Below are 25,278 nucleotides of genomic sequence, written 5' to 3' on the forward strand. Positions count from 1 at the left end.
GGGTAGGAAATATCTTATTAAATCCTGGGACTACATATTTGTATAAAACATTATTATGTTTTGAAAACATGAACAACAATCAATGTAAGATGTTTGTGAATTTCCAATGATTATTATTAAACGAAAAGACAGTACAATTTTTTCAATAACTTTATTCGCTTGTGTTAATCAATTAATATTTGTTTATTGCCTAAGGGAACCAGATTCCCTTTAGTATAGAAGTTTATCACTCATTTCTATCTTACACTCACATTTAACCATATTAACGACTTATAGACTTATTTAGGACTATCTTACACTCAAATTTAACCATTTTGATGACTCACTAGGCTTAAAAAAGTCCTGTGGTAAATCTTGTGATTCGCCAAAATGGTTAAATGTGAGGGCAAGGAAGCCCTACATATGTCTAGAGAGTCGCCAACATGGTTAAATGTAAGTTTAAGGAGGCCCTATATAAGTCTAGAGAGTCGTCAACATGGTTAAATGTAAGTGTAAGGTGGTACCTTTTAAGTCTTGCGAGTCGGCAACATGGGTAAATGTGAATGTAAATACGTAGGTCCTGTATAAGTCTAATGTGTTCTCAATATGGTTCAATATGCGTGTAAGGTACTCCTGTATAATTCTAGTGGATCGTCAACATGGTTATATGTGAGTGTAAGGAGGCCATACAAGTCCAGAGAGTCGTCAACATGGGTAAATGTGAATGTAAGGAGGTCCTATAAAGTCTAGAAAGTCGTCTACTTTACGGTAGTAACAAATATAGAGCATAAAGCAATAGTAAAGCTGTAATTATAACTTTTAGTTGTTTCAGACTGCAACCTTTTATTTGCCATTCTCAACTACTATAATGATTGGAAAGGCTTATAATAAAAAGTTATATTTAAACACGCAATTTATCATGAATAAAATACATTTCTTACAATAATATACAGAACACTCTCCGAGTTTATGTACATGGAGAAAAGTGATAAGAAAATGTAATTACATTGTAAAATTAATAATGAAAGATTCATTAAATCAAATCACTCTAAAGTTTAGAGTCTAAAATAAGGATATCTATAAAGTAAGTAAATAAACATCACAAATATGAGTTAACAAAGATTTTTATTATTAATATTTCTACATGAATGTCACAATAAAATTGTTTTAAAATAAATCCCGTGCCGTCTCTTAGATGTCTCAATTCGTAATTTTATTATAAAGTGGTTAGTTCCTGAATAGGTTTTCTCTATTGTAGAGGTGAATAATTGTAGAATAACACTTTTTCTTTAGGTTTGATAGCTCGTTCCATATTAACGTTCTTGTAACGTTAAAACTGTCTCATTCGTATCTGAAAATGATAAAAATAATTTATTGTAACTTGCTTAATAAATATTAATAAACATCTTGATTATACTCTTATCCTGTCTATAGATGGCTGTTTTTTAGCCAAATTAAAAAAACTTAAAAAATTTTTACTTTATGAATTAATTTTATTTTATAAAATTTACTTCTATCAATCTTTTTTACTTTTACCACTTTAACCAATTTTGTTTTTAAACAGGCGGGCATTTATAAATGCTTTTTTTTAATGCTAGTAATGTTTGTTTATGGACTCAATATCACTCATTCACTTTCAACAGAAGATAATTCTCTGTAGACTATCACCAGAATAATCCTGAAATACAATAATCCTTCTCGACCTCTCACGTACTGAACATCACCAAAGTACTAGATCTTCCTACATTCCACCTCCACTTTCTCTTTCTCCCAACATTGTACCCTTCAGAAAACTGAACTTACGAATGATACTTAGCGAAGGGGACAGGAAAAAAAATCAATCAAACGTTTGGATTAGCGCCCCCACGAGCCTTTAATTCTAAGGAGTTTCAAAGTTGTGCAGGAATAACAAATTTTAGAGATGTATTCTTAAAAAGAGGAAGGGAGCATACATGCTGCTCATTACTTAGTAATTTTAAATATATAAATGTAATAAATAAAATGCTAAATAAATGTAATACAATTAGAGGATGAAATTAAGAAGAAAAAAAATAGTTTTTAGTTAGAAAAGTTTTTTCCTAATTCCCTAAAATACCATAACTTTGACAAAATCCACACTTTTTACAATACAACATACTATCATGGAAAATTTTACCAGTAATAACACCAAGTATAGATGTAAGAACACATCGTATCAGATAATATTTTCATGGAAATTTCCAATTTTTATGAAAAGAATTATATAACTAACTACCTTTACCAAGGAAAATCTGGAAGAAAAAATTACTATACAAAAATAATAAATAGATACTACCTCTTGAAAATGGTTATCTCAAACCAGATTTGTTTTTCTCTCAAGAAAAATTAACATGAACTTTGAACTTTTCATTTAAAGAAAAGCCTTTTTCATCCCAATTGTGACGAATCTTTTCAATGTTGTAAAAGAAGTCTTGGAAAGTGATTTCCAAATTATTTTATTCTCTAATAGTAACAAAGGAACCTTTTAATAAACTAAGAAGTTCCATTAATATACAATATTTTCATAGAAATTATTGCTTAACATGCACTGGATGATTCCTAAACTCTATAAAAAAATGTATTAGAAAATAGAGCCTAGGAGAGAGCTTACTTCGTGCACTTTTCATAATTGTAGTAATTAAAACAGAGAAACAAAAATAATTAAATCAGATTTTTGGTTTATTAAACATTAGCCGGCCTTAAAATTACTTGTAAATGCAAATTTAAACTGATGATTGCCCAAAATTTTATTTAAGGGCAACCTGAATCCATTAAAGTCCACTAACAACTTCCACTTTATTAACATAAAGTACCATTTATCAGCAATTACTCCAAAAACATGGAAGTAGGTTGTCCTTAATCTAACTATTAAAAAAGAAGGCGGAAAGTAGCCTAAATTGAACGTTATAACTTCAGTATGATTGGCTAAAATCTTCGAAAACCACTTCCTCTTACTACAATTCCCAAAATCATAATTGGACCAATCTTCTTGATAACTCAGTAAAACTTGATTGCTCTTAAACCAACTATAATTAAAGAAGGTGACAATATACTGGTAAACTGAAAGTGTTTCAGAACATTTGGATCAATCTGAATTCATTTTTCATTTCTAATATTATATTTTGGGACGTGACAAAACTCCACATATTAAAGTAACAGAAGATTTTATTATATTCAAGTATTTTATCAAATATAACATTCATTTTTACTGAAAACATTAGAGAATTGATTTTTAAAGCGTACGTACATAGAATTTAATAATCATAAATATAACAGAATCATAAATAAATCATAAATCATAACGGAGGAAGTTTTTAATTACGAAAACAGAGTTCTATTTAACATCCTTTCATAGAAATTACTGGGAAATACAGCGTAAGAGAGAGCTTACTTCGTGCACATTTCATAATTTTGGTAATTTAAAGAAAATCTAAAAGAAATAAATCAGATTATTGGTTTAATTTACATTAGATGGCGTTAAAATTACTTGAAAATGCATTCTTGGGCTTATTATTAATGCAGAATTTTGAATTAATGCAGGACAAACAACCAACATTCATTGCAGTACCCTAAAAAGTTCTACATTATTCACAATTTGCCAGCAATTTTTCTAAAAACTAGCTCTGAGAAAAGATTAAATTTGATTGTACATTAAGTAAATTTTAAATCAAATAGGTGAAATACAGTTAAAATTGAACGTTTCAAGTTTAGTATGAGCAACTTAAAATCATCCAAAACCACTTTCTCTTACTACAATTATTATAATTATAATTGGACAAATCTTCTTGATAACTCAGAATGTTTATTAAAGCTTTGGTTGCTCTTAAAATATCAATAAATAAAGAAGGTGGTATAATATTGTTAAATGAATGTGTTTTAGAACATTTGGATCTATCTGAATTATTAGTATTTAGGGCCTATGACTATTTATTGTAGTAGTAAATTGCACCTATTTTATCTAATAAAACATTCATTTTTATTGGAAACGTTTAGAGAGTTGATTTTTGAGGTATAACTCATACATAGAATTAAATAAATCTATATTTCTTCAAAATTCGTGGTTAGTTTTTAAATTTTGCTGCCTTCTAGAACTTACTATAAGAAGATTTTGGTAAACCATACAATTTGTAGATATTTTTTAATAAAAAGAAATGCCTGTGATTCAATGTTCGAAGAATATTAGCTATTTTACTATTATTACAAATATAATTCACAAATTTATCTTTGCTTTTAAGCTTAGTTTGATCTTATTTGTTGGTAAACTCTATTTCTTGGCTAATGTGGGTAAGAAGATTATACAGAAATTGAACTGTAATAAACTATTGTCTATTTTACAGCAACTTTTTACAAGTATGATAAAATTTAACTAATTTACAAAGATTTCTATAGAATTCACATAGAATAACTTTGTTTTTTAATAAACTGCTGTATGTTCACGTAGGTGATGGCAAATCACATAATTGAAGGCATTTTGAACGAAATAAGATACCAGATTCAAATAATTTGTAGGTATCATAATCTTTAGGATTTTTTTATTATTAAAATACATTAATTTGATCTAAAATTGTTATTTTGATAAATATTGATCAATCAGAAACGTAAATATTGTATTAATATGTTGAGTATTGATTGGTTTTTGAGCTACTTTGGTGAACTGAACGTCACATCTAGGGTCTAAACGGCCCTTAAGTATAACTTGTTTAAAGCAGGCACATCACATAAACAGAAGTTAAAGTTTATTATTATTTTTTTTAATATTAACCAATAGAAAGGAAATTTATTGAGTGCACTTACGGGAAAAAGGAAGATTGGGTAAAGGCTGATTTAAGTTATTTATAAAATGGCTCAAAGGTAAAACTTCTCACCTACACTTAACTATTATTATTAAATATGATATAAAATTCAATTATAATGCGTAAATGAACAGTTAATGCGAGCTAAAATTTCAATATGAATGAATATTGACTTAACTAGGGTTTCTTCCACTCTAAGGCTTACATATGAAACAATTCAACACAAGATTAAGATCTTACCACTAATGTAGAACTATAGGCAATGAAGATTTTGCAAAATTATTAACTTAAAAGAGAAAATTATCGCTTAGGTTCGTGGAAATTCGCCACGTATAAGGGTAGGTAATAGGTTAACTTGTTTTTACGGATTTTCTTAAAAACAACTTCAAAGATTTTGTTTAAAATTTGTGTACTTTTTATTTAAGCCGTATTACATAAATTTTACTGAAAACCGTTCTCTGTAAACTTATTTTGAGATCACTTTCACAGTACAACTTCAGCACTAGGTCACACTCGTAAACTAGCATTTAAATGAAATTTTAAGTTTTACCATTAATTTATTATTAAACATTACCTATTATTAAATAAAAATTCCAAATTTGAAGAAAATCTATCGAGTAGATTTTCAAGAATTAGCCAAAGAAGGGCTGAAGTACAGGTGCTCATTTTTTCTTTAAAAAACTATTTCTAATGGAAAATAAATTTTTAACTAATTAATTCAACTTGATAATTTAATATTCTTTCATTTTTTAAAAGAAAAACATTAGTATTATTAATTTTCAATTGGAACTACATTTGTATTCTTCCGCAAAACTATCTGCTTTTGAGTGACGTCATAAAGTAGTCCCAAAATATTTATTAAAAAAAAGACTTTAAAACTATTAATAGTGAGGGAAAAACATTTTTTTCATCTAAATTAACTTGTTATTAATCCATTTTAAATAGAATTATGCTTAAATTTGATTTTATAAAAAATCCAAGTTCAAATATGGCGACTAACGGATTTTTGCAGTCAGTTGCCATTGGGCTCCCGACCAGTCAACATCTATGCTGTTCACGTAAGTAAGATTTTATTATTTATTTAAAGAAATTCAATTAAATTTTTATTAAAATTAATAAAGTGATACAACTACATTAAATTTACGGGGTTTTAAATATTTTTTAACTAAAAAAATGAATTAGCACGAGGTCGACCAATGAATCTTGCATGTCTGGACAAGCAATGATTCGTATTTCTTTAATTATTTTTCTATTCCACTTTATTAATTTTTACATTTTAACTTGAAATTAATTTTTATTATTATTTTAAATATTTTTTTACTAAAAAATTAAAAAAATTGAATTAGCACGTGGTCGACCAATGAATCTTGCATATCTGGACAAGCAATGATTCGTATTTCTTTAATTATTTTTCTATTCCACTTTATTAATTTTTACATTTTAACTTGAAATTAATTTTTATTATTATTTTAAATATTTTTTTACTAAAAAATTAAAAAAATTGAATTAGCACGTGGTCGACCAATGAATCTTGCATATCTGGACAAGCAATGATTCGTATTTCTTTAATTATTTTTCTATTCCACTTTATTAATTTTTACATTTTAACTTGAAATTAATTTTTATTATTTATTTATTTTTATAATCTGTGGCAATTTCTAAAATTCATTTCAGATACTTAAGTACATTTAAATTAATATTTTTGAATTTATTTTTTGTAACTGCACTCTTGAAATAGCTTTTTATCTTGGGACATTTCTTAACCACTTCACTAAAACAATCAATAATCCAAATTGTGAAGCAAGTCACCCCGAACAGGCGATGTCTTTACCTACCTTGAACTGAATACTCAGGAATTAAGTAATTTTTGGTAAAAAACAAGTAAGTAATATTTATTATTTTATTCAATAAGAACTGCAATTAAAAATTTTTAATAGACATTCAAATAGTTTAAAAATAAATGAATTAATGAAATCAATTAAGGATTCAAATGAAACATGCTACAATCTACAATTGATTGGATTTTGAAATTATTTTAAAGCGCACAATATGAAAGACAACCTTCACTTTGGAGTTAGGCAATGATTAAAAAAAAAGATATAAAAATCTTTGATTTAAAATACTTAATTTTTAAGTGAAAATATAATATTTTTTTGAAGAATGGGTAAGTTAATTACTTCCAAAAGTTGATCTAAAGCAATCATCTTTAAATTAATTGTTTAAAAACAATATCGAAATTTTCAGTTAGTACATAGAATTAATAAGAAAAGTTATTCCAATAACTTATTGTTATTGCGAAATTCGGTAGACAAAGGCTTTTGGGGAGCGAAATCTGATCTCTACCTCCTCGAGGTGCTCCCTGGGCAACTACTCCCGGGAGTAGGCTAACAGAGACAGTACACTTTTCCAATATATTAAATTAAACTTTTTTCCAAATTTAACTAAAAGTTGTAGAATATAAAAGTGTTATCTGGTGCAGTATCATGAACGTTTGAGAAATCTATAACAAAACTATACAAAATAAATACTAGGGTATTCTTTTATTAACAAACTCTCATCCATGTAAAAAAAATAGTTTTAAGAATTGACTCTATCATAAGTGGCTATAAAAACTAGATTTTACTAGTAACTAGTGGCACTAGTTTTAGTTACAGTATTAGTTGTAGTTTAGTTTAAGTAATGCATTACTTTTAGAGTAGATAAAGAATTATTTGTAGAAATGGGTATAGTTTTAAGAATTAAATATAGAAGTAGGTATAGTTTTAAGAATTAGTTATAAAAGTAGGTAGTTTTAAGAATTAGTTATCCTAAAGAATTAGATATAGAAGAAGGTATAGTTTTAAGAACTAGTTATAAAAGTAGGTAGTTTTAAGTATTAGTTATAAAAATAGGTATAGTTTTAAGAATTAATTATAAAAGTAGGTAGTTTTAAGAATTAGTTATGGAAGTAGGTATAGTTTTAAGAATTAGATATAGAAGTAGGTAGTTTTAAGAATTAGTTGTAAAAATAGGTATAGATTTAAGTATTAGATATAAAAATAGGTAGTTTTAAGTATTAGTTATAAAAAAGGCATAGTTTTAAGAATTAGTTATAAAGGTAGATAGATTTAAGAATTAGTTATCCTAAAGAATTAGATATAGAAGAAAGTATAGTTTTAAGAACTAGTTATAAAAGTAGGTAGTTTTAAGTATTAGTTATAAAAATAGGTATAGTTTTAAGAATTAATTATAAAAGTAGGTAGTTTTAAGAATTAGTTATGGAAATAGGTATAGTTTTAAGAATTAGATATAGAAGTAGGTAGTTTTAAGAATTAGTTATAAAAATAGTTATAGATTTAAGTATTAGATATAAAAATAGGTAGTTTTAAGTATTAGTTATAAAAATAGGCATAGTTTTAAGAATTAATTATAAAGGTAGATAGATTTAAAAATTAGTTATCCTTAAGAATTAGATATAGAAGTAGGTATAGTTTTAAGAATTAGTTATAAAAATAGGTATAGATTTAAGTATTAGATATAAAAATAGGTAGTTTTAAGTATTAAATATAAAAATAGGTAGTTTTAAGTATTAGTTATAAAAATAGGCATAGTTTTAAGAATTAATTATAAAGGTAGATAGATTTAAAAATTAGTTATCCTTAAAAATTAGATATAGAAGTAGGTATAGTTTTAAGAATTAGTTATAAAAATAGGTATAGATTTAAGTATTAGATATAAAAATAGGTAGTTTTAAGTATTAGATATAAAAATAGGTAGTTTTAAGTATTAGTTATAAAAATAGGCATAGTTTTAAGAATTAGTTATAAAGGTAGATAGATTTAAGAATTAGTTATCCTTCAGAATTAGATATAGAAGAAAGTATAGTTTTAAGAACTAGTTATAAGAGTAGGTAGTTTTAAGTATTAGTTATAAAAATAGGTATAGTTTTAAGAATTAATTATAAAAGTAGGTAGTTTTAAGAATTAGTTATGGAAATAGGAATAGTTTTAAGAATTAGATATAGAAGTAGGTAGTTTTAAGAATTAGTTGTAGAAATAGGTATAGTTTTAAGACTTAGTTGTAAAAAATAGGTATAGTTTTAAGAATTAGATATAAAAACAGGTAATTTTAAACAGTTATAAAAATAGGCATAGTTTTAAGAATTAGTTATAAAAGTAGGTAGATTTAAGAATTAGATATAGATGTAGGTATAGTTTTCAGAATTAGTTATAAAATTGTTAGTTTTAAGAATTAGTATACAAGTAGGTAGTTTTAAGAATTAGTTATAAAAATAGGCATAGTTTTAAGAATTAGTTATAAAAATAGGCATAGTTTTAAGAATTAGTTACAAAAGTAGGTAGATTTAAGAATTATTTATCCTTAAGAATTAGATATAGAAGTAGGTATAGTTTTAAGAATTAGTTAAAAAGTAGGTAGTTTTAAGTATTAGTTATAAAAATAGGCATAGTTTTAAGAATTAGTTATAAAGGTAGATTGATTTAGGAATTGGTTATCCCTAAGAATTAGATATAGAAGTAGATTCAAGTTATAAGAAGAAACCATTTATGAGGAATTTCAATGGATGGCTAAAGTATCTAGTTTGTAAGTTAGGTTAAGCTTAGTTGTAAGTTGCGCAAGCGTGCCCCTGCCATATAAGAAGAAACCATATATGAGGAATTTCAATGGATGACCAAATTATCTAGTTTATAAGTTAGGTTAAGCTTAGTTGTAAATTGAACAAGTGGTGCCCATGCCATATAAGAAGAAACCATATTTGAGGAATTTCAATGGATGACTAATCTATCTAGTTTATAAGTTAGGTTAAGCTTAGTTGTAAGTTGGGCAAGTGTGCCCCTGCCATATAAGAAGAAACCATATATGAGGAATTTCAATGGATGACCAAATTATCTAGTTTATAAGTTAGGTTAAGCATATTTGTAAGTTGGGCAAGTGTGCCCCTGCCATATAAGAAGAAACCATATATGAGGAATTTCAATGGATTGCTAAAGTATCTAGTTTGTAAGTTAGGTTAAGCTTAGTTGTAAGTTGAACAAGTGGTGCCCCTGCCACATAAGAAGTAACCATATTTGAGGAATTTCAATGGATAGCTACAGTATCTAGTTTATAAGTTACGTTAAGCTTAGTTGTAAGTTGGGCAAGTGTGCCCCTGCCTTCTAATAAGAAGCCTTATATGAAGAATTTCAATGGATGGCTAAAGTATCTAGTTTATAATTTAGGTTAAGCTTAGTTGTAAGTTGGGCAAGTGTGTCCCTGCCATATAAGAAGAAACCATATTTGAGTAATTTCAATGGATGACCAAATTATCTAGTTTATAAGTTAGGTTAAGCTTAGTTGTAAGTTGGGCAAGTGTGCCCCTGCTATATAAGAAGAAACCATATATGAGGAATTTCAATGGATGGCTAAAGTATCTAGTTTATAATTTAGGTTAAGCTTAGTTGTAAGTTGGGCAAGTGGTGCCTCTGCCATATAAGAAGAAACCCTTTATGAGGAATTTCAATGGATGACCAAATTATCTAGTTTATAAGTTAGGTTAAGCTTAGTTATAAGCTGGGCAAGTGTGTCCCTGCCATATAAGAAGAAACCCAATATGAGGAATTTCAATGGATGACACCAAATTATCTAGTTTATAAGTTAAGTTAAGCTTAGTTGTAAGTTGGGCAAGTGTGCCTCTGCCATATAAGAAGAAACCATATTTGAGGAATTTCAATGGATGACCAAATTATCTAGTTTATAAGTTAGGTTAAGCTTAGTTATAAGCTGGGCAAGTGTGTCCCTGCCATATAAGAAGAAACCCAATATGAGGAATTTCAATGGATGACACCAAATTATCTAGTTTATAAGTTAAGTTAAGCTTAGTTGTAAGTTGGGCAAGTGTGCCTCTGCCATATAAGAAGAAACCATATTTGAGGAATTTCAATGGATGGCTAATGTATCTAGTTTATAAGTTAGGTTAAGCTTAGTTGTAAGTTGGGCAAGTGCACCGCTGCTATATTAGAAGAAACCATATATGAGGAATTTCAATGGATGGCTAAAGTATCTAGTTTGTAAGTTAGGTTAAGCTTAGTTGTAAGCTGGGCAAGTGTGCCCCTGCTATATAAGAAGAAACCATATATGACGAATTTTAATGGATGGCTAAAGTGTTTAGTATGTAAGTTAGGTTTAGCTTAGTTGTAAGTTCGGCAAGTGTGCCCCTGCCATATATGAAGAAGCCATATATGAGGAATTTCAATGGATGGCTAAAGTATCTAGTTTATAAGTTAGGTTAAGCTTAGTTGTAAGTTGGGCAAGTGTACCGCTGCTATATTAGAAGAAACCATATATGAGGAATTTCAATGGATGGCTAAAGTATCTAGTTTGTAAGTTAGGTTAAGTTTAGTTGTAAGCTGGGCAAGTGTGCCTCTGCCATATAAGAAGAAACCATATTTGATGAATTTCAATGGATGGCTAAAGTATCTAGTTTGTAAGTTAGGTTAAGCTTAGTTGTAAGTTGGGCAAGTGTGCCCCTGCCATATAAGAAGAAACCATATATGAGGAATTTCAATGGATGACCAAATTATCTAGTTTATAAGTTAGGTTAAGCATATTTGTAAGTTGGGCAAGTGTGCCCCTGCCATATAAGAAGAAACCATATATGAGGAATTTCAATGGATTGCTAAAGTATCTAGTTTGTAAGTTAGGTTAAGCTTAGTTGTAAGTTGAACAAGTGGTGCCCCTGCCACATAAGAAGTAACCATATTTGAGGAATTTCAATGGATAGCTACAGTATCTAGTTTATAAGTTACGTTAAGCTTAGTTGTAAGTTGGGCAAGTGTGCCTCTGCCATATAAGAAGAAACCATATTTGAGGAATTTCAATGGATGACCAAATTATCTAGTTTATAAGTTAGGTTAAGCTTAGTTATAAGCTGGGCAAGTGTGTCCCTGCCATATAAGAAGAAACCCAATATGAGGAATTTCAATGGATGACACCAAATTATCTAGTTTATAAGTTAAGTTAAGCTTAGTTGTAAGTTGGGCAAGTGTGCCTCTGCCATATAAGAAGAAACCATATTTGAGGAATTTCAATGGATGGCTAATGTATCTAGTTTATAAGTTAGGTTAAGCTTAGTTGTAAGTTGGGCAAGTGCACCGCTGCTATATTAGAAGAAACCATATATGAGGAATTTCAATGGATGGCTAAAGTATCTAGTTTGTAAGTTAGGTTAAGCTTAGTTGTAAGCTGGGCAAGTGTGCCCCTGCTATATAAGAAGAAACCATATATGACGAATTTTAATGGATGGCTAAAGTGTTTAGTATGTAAGTTAGGTTTAGCTTAGTTGTAAGTTCGGCAAGTGTGCCCCTGCCATATATGAAGAAGCCATATATGAGGAATTTCAATGGATGGCTAAAGTATCTAGTTTATAAGTTAGGTTAAGCTTAGTTGTAAGTTGGGCAAGTGTACCGCTGCTATATTAGAAGAAACCATATATGAGGAATTTCAATGGATGGCTAAAGTATCTAGTTTGTAAGTTAGGTTAAGTTTAGTTGTAAGCTGGGCAAGTGTGCCTCTGCCATATAAGAAGAAACCATATTTGATGAATTTCAATGGATGGCTAAAGTATCTAGTTTGTAAGTTAGGTTAAGCTTAGTTGTAAGTTGGGCAAGTGTGCCCCTGCCATATAAGAAGAAACCATATATGAGGAATTTCAATGGATGACCAAATTATCTAGTTTATAAGTTAGGTTAAGCATATTTGTAAGTTGGGCAAGTGTGCCCCTGCCATATAAGAAGAAACCATATATGAGGAATTTCAATGGATTGCTAAAGTATCTAGTTTGTAAGTTAGGTTAAGCTTAGTTGTAAGTTGAACAAGTGGTGCCCCTGCCACATAAGAAGTAACCATATTTGAGGAATTTCAATGGATAGCTACAGTATCTAGTTTATAAGTTACGTTAAGCTTAGTTGTAAGTTGGGCAAGTGTGCCCCTGCCTTCTAATAAGAAGCCTTATATGAAGAATTTCAATGGATGGCTAAAGTATCTAGTTTATAATTTAGGTTAAGCTTAGTTGTAAGTTGGGCAAGTGTGTCCCTGCCATATAAGAAGAAACCATATTTGAGTAATTTCAATGGATGACCAAATAAAGGTCAGCTTTACCAAATTTAGGTAAAGCTTAGTTGTAAGTTGGGCAAGTGTGCCCCTGCTATATAAGAAGAAACCATATATGAGGAATTTCAATGGATGGCTAAAGTATCTAGTTTATAATTTAGGTTAAGCTTAGTTGTAAGTTGGGCAAGTGTGTCCCTGCCATATAAGAAGAAACCCAATATGAGGAATTTCAATGGATGACACCAAATTATCTAGTTTATAAGTTAAGTTAAGCTTAGTTGTAAGTTGGGCAAGTGTGCCTCTGCCATATAAGAAGAAACCATATTTGAGGAATTTCAATGGATGGCTAATGTATCTAGTTTGTAAGTTAGGTTAAGCTTAGTTGTAAGCTGGGCAAGTGTGTCCCTGCCATATAAGAAGAAACCATATATGACGAATTTCAATGGATGGCTAAAGTATCTAGTTTATAAGTTAGGTTAAGCTTAGTTGTAAGTTGGGCAAGTGTACTGCTGCTATATTAGAAGAAACCATATATGAGGAATTTCAATGGATGGCTAAAGTATCTAGTTTGTAAGTTAGGTTAAGCTTAGTTGTAAGCTGGGCAAGTGTGCCCCTGATATATAAGAAGAAACCATATATGACGAATTTTAATGGATGGCTAAAGTGTTTAGTATGTAAGTTAGGTTTAGCTTAGTTGTAAGTTCGGCAAGTGTGCCCCTGCCATATATGAAGAAGCCATATATGAGGAATTTCAATGGATGGCTAAAGTATCTAGTTTATAAGTTAGGTTAAGCTTAGTTGTAAGTTGGGCAAGTGTACCGCTGCTATATTAGAAGAAACCATATATGAGGAATTTCAATGGATGGCTAAAGTATCTAGTTTGTAAGTTAGGTTAAGCTTAGTTGTAAGCTGGGCAAGTGTGCCTCTGCCATATAAGAAGAAACCATATTTGATGAATTTCAATGGATGGCTAAAGTATCTAGTTTGTAAGTTAGGTTAAGCTTAGTTGTAAGCTGGGCAAGTGTGTCCTTGCCATATAAGAAGAAACCCTATATGAGGAATTTCAATGGATGACTAAATTATCTAGTTTATAAGTTAGGTTAAGCTTAGTTGTAAGTTGGGCAAGTGTACCCCTGCCATATAAGAAGAAACCCTATATGAGGAATTTCAATGGATGACCAAATTATCTAGTTTATAAGTTAGGTTAAGCTTAGTTGTAAGTTGGGCAATTGTACCGCTGCTATATTAGAAGAAACCATATATGAGGAATTTCAATGGATGGCTAAAGTATCTAGTTTGTAAGTTAGGTTAAGCTTAGTTGTAAGCTGGGCAAGTGTGTCCCTGCCATATAAGAAGAAACCCTTTATGAGGAATTTCAATGGATGACCAAATTATCTAGTTTATAAGTTAAGTTAAGCTTAGTTGTAAGCTGGGCAAGTGTGTCCCTGCCATATAAGAAGAAACCCAATATGAGGAATTTCAATGGATGACCAAAGTATCTAGGTTATAAGTTAGGTTAAGCTTAGTTGTAAGTTGGGCAAGTGTACCGCTGCTATATTAGAAGAAACCATATACGAGGAATTTCAATGGATGGCTAAAGTATCTAATTTGTAAGTTAGGTTAAGCTTAGTTGTAAGCTGGGCAAGTGTGTCCCTGCCATATAAGAAGAAACCCTATATGAGGAATTTCAATGGATGACCAAATTATCTAGTTTATAAGTTAGGTTAAGCTTAGTTGTAAGTTGGGCAAGTGTGCCTCTGCCATATAAGAAGAAACCATATTTGAGGAATTTCATTGGATGGCTAATGTATCTAGTTTGTAAGTTAGGTTAAGCTTAGTTGTAAGCTGGGCAAGTGTGTCCCTGCCATATAAGAAGAAACCATATATGACGAATTTCAATGGATGGCTAAAGTGTTTAGTTTGTAAGTTAGGTTTAGCTTAGTTGTAAGTTCGGCAAGTGTGCCACTGCCATATATGAAGAAGCCATATATGAGGAATTTCAATGGATGGATAAAGTATCTAGTTTATAAGTTAGGTTAAGCTCAGTTGTAAGTTGGGCAAGTGTACCGCTGCTATATTAGAAGAAACCATATATGAGGAATTTCAATGGATGGCTAAAGTATCTAGTTTGTAAGTTAGGTTTAGCTTAGTTGTAAGCTGGGCAAGTGTGCCCCTGCTATATAAGAAGAAACCATATATGACGAAGTTCAATGGATGGATAAAGTGTTTAGTTTGTAAGTTAGGTTTAGCTTAGTTGTAAGTTCGGCAAGTGTGCCCCTGCCATATATGAAGAAGCCATATATGAGGAATTTCAATGGATGGCTAAAGTATCTAGTTTATAAGTTAGGTTAAGCTTAGTTGTAAGTTGGGCAAGTGTACCGCTGCTATATTAGAAGAAACCATATATGAGGAATTTCAATGGATGGCTAAAGTATCTAGTTTGTAAGTTAGGTTAAGCTTAGTTGTAAGCTGGGCAAGTGTGCCTCTGCCATATAAGAAGAAACCATATTTGATGAATTTCAATGGTTGGCTAAAGTATCTAGTTTGTAAGTTAGGTTAAGCTTAGTTGTAAGCTGGGCAAGTGTGTCCCTGCCATATAAGAAGAAACCCTATATGAAGAATTTCAATGGATGACCAAATTATCTAGTTTATAAGTTAGGTTAAGCTTAATTGTAAGTTGGGCAAGTGTACCCCTGCCATATAAGAAGAAACCCTATATGAGGAATTTCAATGGATGGCTAAAGTATCTAGTTTGTAAGTTAGGTTAAGCTTAGTTGTAAGCTGGGCAAGTGTGTCCCTGCCATATAAGAAGAAACCCTTTATGAGGAATTTCAATGGATGACCAAATTATCTAGTTTATAAGTTAAGTTAAGCTTAGTTGTAAGCTGGGCAAGTGTGTCCCTGCCATATAAGAAGAAACCCAATATGAGGAATTTCAATGGATGACCAAAGTATCTAGGTTATAAGTTAGGTTAAGCTTAGTTGTAAGTTGGGCAAGTGTACCGCTGCTATATTAGAAGAAACCATATACGAGGAATTTCAATGGATGGCTAAAGTACCTAGTTTGTAAGTTAGGTTAAGCTTAGTTGTAAGCTGGGCAAGTGTGTCCCTGCCATATAAGAAGAAACCCTATATGTGGAATTTCAATGGATGACCAAATTATCTAGTTTATAAGTTAGGTTAAGCTTAGTTGTAAGTTGGGCAAGTGGTGCCCCTGCCATATAAGAAGAAACCATATTTGAGGAATTTCAATGGATGAGTATTCTATCTAGTTTGTAAGTTAGGTTTTGCTTAGTTGTAAGTTGGGCAAGTGTGCCCCTGCCATATAAGAAGAAGCCATATATGAGGAATTTCAATGGATGCCTGATTTAATGATGTGTCATCCTTCAGCTCAAAAGAAAACCATATTTTTGGAATCTTAGTGTTGGATCTCAAAGTAGTTGATAAGTAGTATTTTAAGGATATTGTTTGGGACAAATAGTTTATTTAGTTACGTTCTGACTATAAAAGTAATTTCACCTTCAACTTAAACTAATTTAAGTAAACTATTCCATTTTGTTTTGTAGACTGTTGAGGTGCTCTTGAAGTATTGGTATATGTTTAAATTTCAGTTGTATTTGTTTTTGTTCACTTAGCATTATTGGTGTATTTAAGGGACTTCGTTTCTCTTGGAACATATAGAGTATATTTCCTGGCAATTTATTTTTATTAATTAATCTACGTTTTAATCCTAAAAAGAAGAATGTATTTAGGTAAAAGAGTGACATTGATTGGAAGAAGAAAACGGTTGAACAGGTTGATTGCGTACGCTGGTTACTGGTAAACTTGTCCAGATGGTTTCATTTCAAATTCGTCTAAGGGTAGATGATCTTTTCTAGTTATTATTGATAGCATTCTCAAAGCAGTCTTATTCTTTCTACATTAATAGCTTTGCAGTCAGTCGAAAATCTTTAGGAGTTCTTTTATTAATAATTGAAGCACTTAGTTTTACAAATTATCTATCATAATCTTTTGCTTCAATGTTAATTATAATTCCACTTATTTTACATTTTCATATTTAATTAATATGGTGTAACTAATAGCATGATAATAATGCATGAAAAAATTAAATCATTTCACTAATTGCATGTTCACTACTCATCTAAATGAATACTTGGAATTATAATTATTTAAAACATTTTAGTGGCCACTAAGAATGTTTTTACTCGGTTTTTTAAGTCTAAATGTGAATCAAATATACCCACTAATTAATTATTGTGTTAGATTTATGTCGGCTACACATCCTGCACAACACTTCGTGACAAAAAACACTATCTCCGATTTTACACATTACAAGTTTCATTGTTTTAAAATCTTTTGTTTCTTGGTTGATTTGTTTTATTTCAGGCTGGGGTTTCAGTTGTTAATCGTCTTCTGGTTGTTTCTTGAATTTCGTTTTTTTTGTTGGTTTTGCAGACTTTGTTTTCTTCAAGTCTGTATCTTTTTGTGAGCCCAATTACCCACCAGTCCAAAAACCCTTTTTTTCCGAACGCCTTTCGAATAATCCCCCTATTTCCCTAATTGCCCCATCCTATACATATCCTAGAAATCTAGGTTTAACTCATTCTAGAAATTGGTCTATGCAGACAGATCTCCCTGTATATCCCTCAATCACTAAACGATATTCTTACCCTATTCCTTTTTCCTCCAATTTTATCCCAATCCAATTTTACAAACTCCATTGTATGGAGTTCTACGTATCCCTATGCCTGCTTAAATGACCAACTAGAATGCGGATGTGGGTGGAAAGGCGTTCTTTGGGGAGCGAAAACTGATCTCTACCTCCTCGAGGTGCTCCCCGGGCAACTACTCCCGGGAGTAGGCTAACAGAGACAGTACACTTTTTAAAGATTAAAAAAAGCTTCAATTTAAATTTTTTCCAAATTTAATTAAACTTTATAAATACAAAGATTTTCATTAACGATAAGCGAAATGATAAATTAGAACTGTTTTAATATGAAAGTGTTATCTCGTGCAGTTTCGCCAAAGTTTGAGATATATATGAAAAATTGCTTAAAAAAAATATACCTCAAATGCTCCAGTTTGAACTTGAAATAAAACTAATAAGATCTTGTCAAGTTATTTCTTCCTCTGCTGGAAGCGTGTTAAATTTTTTTCAACTTTTTTCTGTATTGATGTCTTCTTTTCACTTAAGTTTGCCTTTTTCCTTTTATGATCAAAACTTAAATTAACTAGCGAAAACTTTATTGACAGCTAAATATACAATTTCTGTACTAATATAAGAATCAGGGTTCTTTTTAAATCAATAATGGTTTATTTACAAAAACTAGTAAAAGAGATAAACAGAAAAATATATACATAGCGATACTTCATAGCAGAATAAACATTCTGGCCTGACAGAATTAAAGAAGGCTTTTCGTTAGTTTAAGTGTAGTTTATTTATTGACGTTACACTGAAATAACATTCTAGTTTACCTAACAAATTAAACTATTCATGTTCCAAACAATTAGTTTTAAGTATAGTTAAGATAATAATTAAGATCAAGGATAATGAAGAACGTCAATGATAACGAAGATGTGAAACGAAGCTTTGAAGTGAAAACCAAAAAATTGAAATGCTACTTAGTTATAAGTTAGTTTTAAGTTACGCCAATTCCATGCTGTGATGAGGAAAACCAACATCATTTAGTTAAGTTAGTTTTAAGAGACTTTAAGTTTGTATATTGCATTAAAAAAAAAAGAAAAGATATCTCTTACTATTTTTCTCCCTAATCCTCTTAATATTAAACCCCAGTATGACATTATATTGTACGACCAAGGGCAAAGCAGTTATGATATGGAAGCCAAAAATGGTTAATACGAATTAAATAAATAAGAAGCTTTAGAATTGAGCCAAACCCTGACACTCAGTTATATGGAAGTCAAACATAGTTTTAAATTAATTAATTTAGTAAATTTATAGCTATAACTGTGATGCAGTGATGTGAAAAGAAAAATATTTTGTTAACATAAATTAGTTTTAGAAAAAAGCTTAAATTATTCTGGGGACATATTATTGTTTAACAGTTAGTTTTATAAGATAGTTATAATCTTCATGAGATGATGTGAACACCAAAATATCTTTCAAACGTCGTTATATTAGTTAGTTTACTAACTCTTAAGTAAGTATAATCCAGAAGCTGTGATGTGAAAACGGTGTAATATAATAAGAAGTTATATAATTCGCACATGTACCAACTTAGATGTCAAACATGAGATGGATAAATAGAAAAAGGAATCTAACTCTACAATATTTTTACATATGGGACATATGTTTTTAACATTCTCATCCAGGTAAAAAAAAAAACTTAGTTTTAAGAATTAGTTTTAATGAGGTTGGGATGACGTTATGAAAGAGCAAAGTGGATATAGATGAAGGAATGGAATGGAAGTCCTATAAATATTTCGGATGTAATGTTAGATGGCTTAACAGACAATGGAGAAAAGAATATGTTCTAATCAATTTGGTGTTTGATGAAATTGGTCCTCTCGTTGTTGCAAAATATTAGTTTTTTATGTTTTTTTTATTGGAAATATTGATTGGATCTTTTTTGTAGTTTGTATAATATCGCATTTGCTTTGAGTGCTAGTAGTTGAAACGATACTCCAAAAAATGATTCACATAGACTTTATAAAAACAATTCTTTCCTAGTGTCCCATACCATCGATTATTAATCTCGATTGAATTATAATCACTGCTGCTCATCACTGAATATTTTGGGAAGCAGATTTGTAAACTCTGTTCTTATTTGTATTGACCCTCAATATTTATCATTAGCATTTATGTATTTTATTATTTTTCTCCTGGCAAAGACTTGATTATTTAGGCATTTATTCCTCCTGAAACTCATCAGTATTGACACACGTTGGAATTTCGTAAAGTTACAAGTTGATACTTGATTAAACTTTTCTTAGTGAATCTTTCTCTTATGTATTAGGAAGTAAGAATTGAAACTGACTATATCATAAGTGACAATAAAAACTGATAGATGGCACTAGTTTTAGTTACATTTTTAGTTGTAGTTTAGTTTAAGTAAAGCATTAGTTTTAGAGTAGCGATAGAATTAAATATTAGTTATAAAAGTAGGTACAGTTTTAAGAATTAGTTATAGAAGTAGGAATAGTTTTAAGAATTATTTATAGAAGTAGGTATAGTTTTAAGAACTAGTTATAGAAGTAGGTATAGTTTTAAGAATCAGTTATAGAAGTAGGTATAGGTATTTACGAATTAGTTATAGAAGTAGGTATAGTTTTAAGCATATTTAAAGGCCATCGTATCAGTTTACATTCATTGAAAAAGTTCAGGTGTTGTGAGATGCAGTTATAATAGATAACTAACCTAATTTGTTTAAAATTCTTACTCCTCTTATATTATGTTACTAACCTGTATAAAACTAGCTCCTACTCTAACTTAGCATAAAAGATGAGCGAATTTGATGCTAATTTCCAGACATGCAATTTTACTCTTTTATTCCTCTAAAACTATCTGCACCTCACGCTCCTTTGCACGTTAATAAAAAAATAATTGCTAGCTTAAATGCGACACTTAATTCTTCTAGAGTTCACTACTAATACGAAATATTTTAAAAGTATGGTACCATACTACTAATATCCGGGCTAATATAAAATAAAACGGTTCGCGTTCTGATCATATTTGTATTAGCGGGTCTTCTAGGGAACGATAAAATCGGATATCCGGGAATTAAGATAATCCGTGAACGTCAAAACATAAAACATTCGGTAGGAAATATCCACCGTCCGAGTTACTATTTTATTTTAAATAGCTTAAAAGATTATTCGGCGTGAAGCGTGTTCCGGAAGTAATTCGGTGTGGCAAACGGAACTAAATCGGTTACCGCTGTATTTCGATAGTATGTGATCTCTAGAACAACTATAAACGACATAATGTCGCCGAACAATTTATTTACCGTTATTAATGTGCTAAGCAGAACTGGGCGCAGAGCATGTATGAGTTCTAATTTAGTGAAATTGCTTGTCTTGCTTCGAATTCGGTTACCTACACATTCTGACACAGATAGTTGCTAAACATGTTGCCTTGATGAGACAATTCTTATGTAAAAAAAATCATGACTGCTACTAATTTTTTAGTGCCTCAGTCTCAAACAGTCTATTTGTACGGATTTATGAGTATATTAGGATTTTGGTTAAACATTTATGTAGAATTGACATTCTATATAATTTCAAAAAAATAAATGTCCTTTTATTTATTACGTTAAACGTTTTGATTTAATATTTTTGGATAGTTTTTCTTTCTGTTCGAGAGCTTAATGTTCATGGACTTGTTTTCGCTGCAGTAGATTAACAATCTATAGGGGTTAATCTCTCAACAGATGAAATCCTATTTTTAGATTCGAAACGTTTGAAGTTAAATAAAAGTTTTTCTGTTTTTATGGTTTATGTAAATTTTAAATGTGTTATTAATCAAATATTTAGAAGCTCATGTACTTCTTTTCTTTTTGTGTTTACTTTGATCTTGATCTGCGAAATCTGAGAAGATTGTTAGGCGAACACAGAGCTTCGTTTTGTTTGGTTTGTGTTCTTTGTGAATTCTTGATAGCTGTTCTTCAGACAAAAATGGTCCATTGTAAATTAATTGTATCTTTAAAGGCAGTTACTTTTGTTATGTAGATAGTAAATGGAAGTAAACCTGATACCTCTTTTTTATGATTCTTTGATGTTCGTTGGTTCATAGATTCTTTGTAGGCTGTTATTTCTGCTATGCAGCTATAACATGGAACTAATCCAAACCACCGTATTACGTAAATCTACGTCTTTTAAAACTCCAGCCTAGCAAAAATTATAATAGAATAATCATTAGTTTTTAAGTTTACATAGTAATAAGTTGAGGAAATTTTACCTATCATGACAGAAGAAAGTGATTGGAATCTCAATGGGTGCCAACTGAAATCAGTTCTAAGTTAACTTGGCTAAAAGGCTTGGAGAAAAGTAACCTTTATGTCAGGTGAACCTAATATCATTTAAATCGAAAAGGTTGCGACAGGTGTTTAGTTTATAAAGTAATGGATTAGATTAAGCTTTCAAAGTTCGCATTTATATTTTAAGACTTCTCATATTGGTGTTCACATCACTTGCAAGTAATTACGAGTAAGTAATTAAGGAGTAAACCATATGTACCCTCAAATTCTGACGAAAGAGAAATCTTAGGAATCTCAACGTGTCCCAACGTGATTAGTTAGTAAGTTAAGTTAGCTTAAGTTGGAACAAATACACCCTCCATGTTAGACGAAACCTATATCTTAGGAATATCAACGTATGCTGAACGTGATTAGTAAATAAGTTAAGTTAGCTGTAAGTTAAACGAAACCCATATTTTTGGACTATTAGTAAAACCCTCACGTGATTAGTTTTTATGGGAATAGGATAATTAAAGCTTATACTCTAGTACGCGATATTTGTTCAATGAATTCTTTTTTTTTATTCACATCATCTGCAATTAGCTTACTTAGATAGATAGTATGTAGTTTTTAGTTAGCTTATAAGTTGGGCAGTATGCCACCGACATGTTAGAAGAACCATATCTTAGGAATCTCAATCAAATGCATTAAGTAATTAGTTTAGCAGTGTGCACCTGACATATAAGAAGAACCATATCCCAGGGATCTGAATGGATGCCTTTAGTAATTAGTTGCGTACTATGCACCGGCCACATAAGAAGAGACCATATCTTAGGAATCTTAATGGATCGCTTAAGTATCTAGTTTATAAGTTAACTTAGTTGTAAGTTGGGCAGTATGCCCCTGCCATATAAGAAGAAACCATATCTTAGGAATATCAGTGGATGCCTTAAGTAATTAATTTATAAGTTAGCTTAGTTGTAAGTTGGTGCAGTGCCCATCCTACAGCTCAGAAGAAAACCATATCTTTGGAATCTCAATAGTGGATCTGACATTAGTTCATAAGTAGTTTTTTAGGTAAATTGTTCGCAACAAATAGTTTATTTAGTTACATACCGTCTATAATAGTAATTTCAGTGCACGTCATCTAATAGAAACACATCCTAAACTAATTTAAGTGAACACTTCAATTGTGTTTTGCAGACTGTTGAAGTGTTCTTGAAGTATTGGTATATGTTTAAATTTCACTTGTATTTGTTTTTGTTCACTTAGCATTATTGGAGTATTTAAGAGACTTCGTTTCTCTTGGAACAGATAGAGTATATTTCCTGGCAATATATTTTTATTAATTAATCAACGTTTTAATCGTAAAAAGGTTGTATTTAGGTAAAAGAGTGACATTGATTAGAAGAAGAAAATGGTTGAACAGGTTGTTTGCGTACGCTTGTTACTGGGAAACTTGCCCAGATGGTTTCATTTCAAATTCGTCCAAGGGTAGATGATCTTTTCTAGTTATTATTGATAGCATTCTCAAAGAAGTCTTATTCTTTCTACATTTATAGCTTTGCAGTTTGTCGAAAATATTTAAGAGTTTTATTATATACAATTGAAACCCTTCTACAAATTTTGTATCATAATTTTTCGTTTCAATAATAATTATAATTCCACTTATTTTTTCATTTTCTTATTCCATTAATATGGTGTAACTAATAGCATGATAATAATAATGCATGAAAAATTAAATCATTTCACTAATTGCATGTTCACTAATCACCTAAATGAATATTTGGAATTATAATTATTTTAAACATTTCAGTGGCCACTATGAATGTTTTTCTTCGGCTTTTTCAACACTAACTCTGAATCAGTTATACAGACTAATCAATTATTGTATTAGATTTTTTTCGGATACACATTCTGCACAACACTTCGTGACAAAAAACACTAGCTCCGATTTTACACATTACAAGTTTCAGTTTTTTCAATTTGTTGTTTCTTGGTTGATTTGTTTAATTTCAGGATGGGGTTTTAGTTGTTACTTGTCTTCTTCTTGTTTCTTCAATTTCGTTTTCTTTATTGGTTTTGCAGACTTGAATTTCATCAAGTCTGTATCTTTTTATAATGCCAGTTACCCACCAGACCAAAAACCCTTTTCTTTCCGAACGCCTTTCTCATTATCCCTCCCTATTGCCCGAATTACCCTATCCCATACATAACCTAGAAATCTAGGTTTACGTCATTCTAGTCTCTGGTATATGCAGCTAGATCTCCCTGTATTTCCCTTTATCTCTAAACGATTTATTTACCCTATTACCTTAACCTCCAATTTTCTCCAGATCCATTTTTATAAACTCCATTGTATGGAGTTCTATATAACCCTATGCCTGCTTAAAAGACCAACTAGAATGCGGATGTGGGTGGAAAGGCGTTCTTTGGGGAGCGAAAACTGATCTCTACCTCCTCGAGGTGCTCCCCGGGCAACTACTCCCGGGAGTAGGCTAACAGAGACAGTACACTTTTTAAAGATTAAAAAAAGCTTCAATTTAAATTTTTTCCAAATTTAATTAAACTTTATAAATACAAAGATTTTCATTAACGATAAAACCTCCCGTAAGGGGGAAGTGGACTAGCCACTTCTTTGGGGACCTTGGCGTCACTGCGGGTTCCCTAGCATAACAACACGAACAATACATGTTCACTAAAATCTAGCGCGCCACATTCTACATAAATAAGTATGTAAGTATGTATGTTGCGGTCAATTTGTTTAAGTAGTAACACAGGTAAATTTCAATGATGTCCTGAAGGAAGGCGGCCTTCTATTATACGTATATTGCACATAGCAGTACTTCATGGCAGAATAAACTTCTGGCCTGACAGAATAAAAAAAAAGCCTTTTGTCAAGCTTCATCAAGGCAAAACTAACTAAACATAAATATTAAGTAGATTTTTACCTCTTTTGAAAATGGTTATCTCACATCACATTTGTTTTTTCCTCAAGAAAAATTGACATGAACTGGCATTTTTCGTTTCAAGAAAAACATTTTTCGTCTATCCCAATAGTGACGAATCCTCTCAATATTATAATAAAACCCTGGAAAGAGATTATCAACAATGTAATTATTTTATTTCATAATCATAACAGTGGAAGTCTTTAATAAGGAAAACAGAGTTCTATTTAATATCCTTTCATATAAATTACTGCAAACTAGAGCGTAAGAGAGAGCTTACTTCGTGCACTTTTCACAATTTTGGTAACTGGTAATTCCAACTGAAACAGTCTGCAGTCTTGTATACCTCTTGGCTGCATTTCTATTGAAATTAAATATATTTATTCCACACAAAGCCACACAAAACCAAATCACCATATAAAGAACCAAAGTATTCCACTTTTGTTCTCTATTACCTACAATCACAATATACCAAAAGAAATGTTTAGTACAAATGGAGGGAAACTACTAGAAACATGTGTCCTCACTTTTACAATAAGA

General features: G+C 30.6%; 1 long non-coding RNA gene across 4 annotated transcripts; it reads right to left on the reverse strand.

Moving 5' to 3' along the window:
* Positions 1-1,085: 1,085 nt before the first annotated feature.
* LOC141446868 (uncharacterized) lies at positions 1,086-25,278 on the reverse strand. 4 transcript variants are annotated; one of them, XR_012453957.1, is made up of 4 exons: positions 25,019-25,278; positions 24,742-24,881; positions 21,590-21,722; positions 1,086-1,330 (listed from the first exon to the last, which is right to left on the reverse strand). It is a non-coding gene; the product is annotated as an uncharacterized lncRNA (long non-coding RNA). The 4 variants fall into 4 exon arrangements; XR_012453958.1 differs by lacking the exon at positions 1,086-1,330 and adding an exon at positions 21,233-21,492; XR_012453956.1 differs by lacking the exon at positions 1,086-1,330 and adding an exon at positions 21,233-21,497.

The sequence above is a fragment of the Rhodnius prolixus genome, unplaced genomic scaffold, assembly GCF_049639745.1.
Source record: "Rhodnius prolixus isolate KJV_2025 unplaced genomic scaffold, Rpr scaffold_7, whole genome shotgun sequence".
Lineage (NCBI taxonomy): Eukaryota > Metazoa > Arthropoda > Insecta > Hemiptera > Reduviidae > Rhodnius > Rhodnius prolixus.